This window comes from Neovison vison, chromosome 11 (assembly GCF_020171115.1).
Source record: "Neovison vison isolate M4711 chromosome 11, ASM_NN_V1, whole genome shotgun sequence".
In the NCBI taxonomy this organism is placed as follows: Eukaryota; Metazoa; Chordata; class Mammalia; order Carnivora; family Mustelidae; genus Neogale; species Neogale vison.
This window is the reverse complement of record NC_058101.1, coordinates 181,924,868-181,928,906: the sequence shown is the minus strand read 5'-3', so window position 1 is coordinate 181,928,906 and position 4,039 is coordinate 181,924,868. Positions and strand designations below refer to the sequence as shown.

General features: G+C 48.0%; 1 non-coding gene across 1 annotated transcript; it reads left to right on the top strand.

Moving 5' to 3' along the window:
• The first annotated feature begins 330 nt into the window (after window positions 1–330).
• On the top strand, window positions 331–435 carry LOC122890826. The gene has a single exon (XR_006381245.1). It is a non-coding gene; the product is annotated as a small nucleolar RNA U13 (small nucleolar RNA).
• The last annotated feature ends 3,604 nt before the right edge of the window (window positions 436–4,039 follow it).

Sequence of the window (4,039 nt, the reverse complement as noted above, 5' to 3'; positions counted from 1 at the left end):
CTCGCCTCGCTGCCGCAAAGCACATGGCGAGCGTCCGCCAATACTCGGGCAACACTCCGTCATTTCACGACCTGCTTGTCGTAAAGCAACAGACACCCAGCTTCCCACCAAAAGGTGGAGTTGGGGCGGAGAAATTTGCATATATATATGCGCTCGCTAATTTGGTTCTGTTTTAATTTACGAAAGTAGAAGCAAAAGAAAAATATCGAAGATGTTTTAAAAGTATACACTATTTTACTGTTGAGACCTAATATATAAGCATAAGTCTGTCACCCTTTCTTTAAAGTTAGTGGGACATCCTCAGAACCCCTTAATGGTGACACCCCGGGGATCCTTTTGTAGTTCATAAGCATGATGATTGGGTGTTCACGCTTTTGTGTGACGTGTGCCGCCCTTTAAACCTTGTTACGACCTTGGCACATTACCCGTCTGACGTGAACTTATGGGATCCTATATTTAAAGTTCTATGGAAGAAGAAGTTTTGGTGTGTTTATGTTTGATCTGCAAGTTGTTGAAGCAACGCTGTTGGTTATTCAAGGAGCGTTAGCTTTCCGCGCTACGAGACAGGTGTGAACGGTGCAGGTTTTTAACCAGCCCCCGGCTTCCTACATTTAGCAGATAGCTACAGGCTGCTGCAAGTCAGATGTCTGGGTCGGGAGAAAACTTGGCCTGTGGTACCTGACCCCCACCCAGACGCGGGGCCGCCGGGAAAGGAGGGGTGATCCGAGCGCTCCCCGCGGGCCGGCGGGTGAGAGCGGGGTGCTCTGGGGCAGCCCCGCGCAGTACTGGGCCTGGGCGGCAGGTGGCGTCGGCAGCGAGCCGGCGCGCGGTGGCGACCCGCAGGTCCAAGCCGGGGGCAGGGGGGCGCGCGGAGGCGATCCGCTGGTCCAAGCCGGGTGCAGGGGGCACAACCACTTGTCTTTGGTTCTGTTCGACAGACGAGGCGGAGCGGGACGGATAGCCACCGCGAGTGCGACCCCTTGTCCTTGTCCGTGTCATGCTACGTCGGCGCTGATTGTCCCCCCGCTGCAGGTTCCCTGAGTGTAAAGCTGTGTCCAGCTGACCCGCGCGGCGAGGGGTCAGAGGGGGACTCTCGGCGGGCAACCCCGCCGCTCACGGCCGCTGCTCAAATCCGCGCTGCGGGCGGGGCGGGCTGGGCCGCCGCCGCTCCCCCCACCCGCCCCCAAGGTCGCCTCCAGGCCTTGGGATTCCTGCGTCCCTCGGGGCCAGAGAAAGCTCTGCAGGATTTTTTCGATGGGGGGGGGGGCGCTGGGAAGGGAGGTGTCGACGGTAGTTCCTTCTCCCCAGGGGGTGATCATGGTACTTCGGTCCCACCTGAGGGAGAGGGCAACGCTTGCGAGTGTCCTGTCTGCCCTGTCCTCCCGTGCCCCTTCCTCGTCCGCTCGCTGCGTGCCCTTGGGGGACGAGTACAGTAACCTCTCTGTGCCGCAATTTCTTCAGCGGTAAAATGCGAGGCGTGATAGTCCCTACTTCTCGGGATTGTTATTTAGGAATAAAGGAGTTAATTTAAGCATGTGTCCACAGTTTACAGCGATCTCGGGTGAGTGTTGAATTCAATGCCGGCGTTAATTGTTAAACCACAGCTGATGTATTAATTCACGTTTCCTCTTTTGAGGAAATTCTGTGGTTGGGACCCTACCTCTCTGCCTCTTTCATTTGGCCTTGCCTTCCCTGACCAATTGGTGGCACTCAAGATTTTCTAAGTAATTTCAAACATTGATTTAAAAAAAAAAAAAAAAAAAGAGTTCCTCCCATGGGGATTCTCCCGTATTAAGGTCCGTGTGAGAGCAAGATGCCAATCAACGATGTCATTGTGTCCCGCCTGTGTGTGAGCCCGTCTGTCCTGTTCCACGCACCCTCTGTGCTCAGTGGATCCAAGAGCTCACTGCCATGTGAGCAAAGCACTTGTATTGCGGGGGTCTCCCCCTCTTCTCTCTGAGTTTCCTGAGGCCAGAGACCATCTCTTTATCCCCAGTGCCTGGCACGATTTAGCCATGCAATAAATGTTTGTTGAACCCACAAGGCTATCCACAGAAGATGCGCTGAATAAACCACCGGCCATCCACACAATGCACTTCTGTGCAGCTCTACAAAAGAATGAAGCCCGTCTCTGTGGAAGGCCACAGGACTCCAGGTTACATTAAGTGAAAATATATGTTGCCTTTTTTCTGGGACCACATATATGTTGCCTTTTTTCTATCAAAGATGTGTGCATTTGCTTACATTTTCAAGAAGAGGCAATGGAAGTGTAAACCACAAACTAATAAAAATGGTCACATAGAAGGAAAAAACAATGAAGGGAATGGGAGTGGAAGCTAGGCTTATTTTCAGATATTGTGTTTTATAGTTTGACTTTGGAATCATATAAATGGCTTACATGATTATTTTTTTTAAGGTTTTATTTATTTATTTAACAGAGAGACAAAGCAAGAGCAGGAACACAAGCAGGGGGAGTGGGAGAAGGAGAAGCAGGCTCCCTGTCGAGAGGGAGCCTGAACCCTAACCCAGGATCCTGGGATCATGACCTGAGCCAAAAGCAGATGATTAACGACTAAGCCACCCAGGTGCCCTGATTTTTTTTTTTTTTTTTAAAGAAAATAGCAAAACATTTCTCAAAAGAAAAAAAAAGCCACTATTCAAAGTGTATCAAGAGTTACTGACATTGGGACGCTTGGGTGGCGCAGTTGGTTGGACGACTGCCTCCGGCTCAGGGCGTGATCCTGGAGTCCCGGGATCGAGTCCCACATCGGGCTCCCAGCTCCATGGGGAGTCTGCTTCGCTCTCTGACCTTCTCCTCGCTCATTCTCTCTCTCACTGTCTCTCTCTCTCAAATAAATAAAATAAAATCTTTAGAGTTACTGACATAACTACCTGGAAAAATAAGTAACTGGCTTTAAAACTCATTATTTGGACTATATATCTTTTGTGTGACACATCCTCAGGACAAAAAAAAAAAAAAGGTAAAGTTGGGGCGCCTGGGTGGCTCAGTTGTTGAGTGTCTGCCCTTGGCTCAGGTCCCAATCCCAAAGTCCTGGGATCAAGCCCCATATCGGGCTTCCTGCTCCTTGGGAAGCCTGCTTCTCCCTCTCCCACTCCCCCTGCTTGTGTTCCCTCTCTCACCATGTCTGTGTCTGCCAAATAAATAAATAAAATCTTTTTTAAAAAATGGCAAAAAATCAAACTGCACTTAATAATAGTATTTGTTAGTAATAATCCTGGAATTGTTGTCTAGCTGTTATTGCATGCATTTGTATTTCACATCTATACGTGTAAGTAAAATAGGAAATAAGTCATTGAATTGATATCGTTAGATGCCAAGGTCTTCAGTGAAAGATGAAGAGATACAAGTCTCAGATCAATGATGTTAGGGGTAAGTTACATAATGGAAAATTTGAACCAGCAGTGGTAGTATGGGTCATGATCAATTTTTCTCTTTCTACAAAACACATCTGTGTTAGCTGTGTCCACTGAAAAGGCCAAGAAGTAATGGCAGTCCAGTGGCTATGAGCAACCCTAGTGTCCCAACTCATCATCTAAATGCCATTGCCCATTAAGAGGAACAAAGACCCCTTTAGGAGATGATGGATCTCAAAACTGGGGCAGGGATTGTGTAAGATGAGCCTGTGGCATTTTGTTACGCCCCAGAATAAGGTAGCTATCACTTACTTCTGAGGTTATGTCAAAAGAGCCCAAGAGCTAAGCTAAAGGGGCGTCCTGTGACTAAAGATGCAACAGTTTGGGCTGATGAATGAATAACAACGGACTGATTGAAATATATCAAATGTATACAAACCCATGAATGCATAGTAATATTTTTTAAAATCCCTCATTGTTTGCTCTTGTATCACCTAAGGAACTACTTGTTTGGAAAATCGGTAAATAAGAGGGGAAAAAAATCAAGCATTTTTTCTGCTATCATTTCAGGATCCCCAAATAGTGTGTAAGGAAGATAAATGCAACAGAACAGTTGGAATTACAGCGTCACTCTTCACAGCTTGTAAAAAAGAAAAAAACCCTG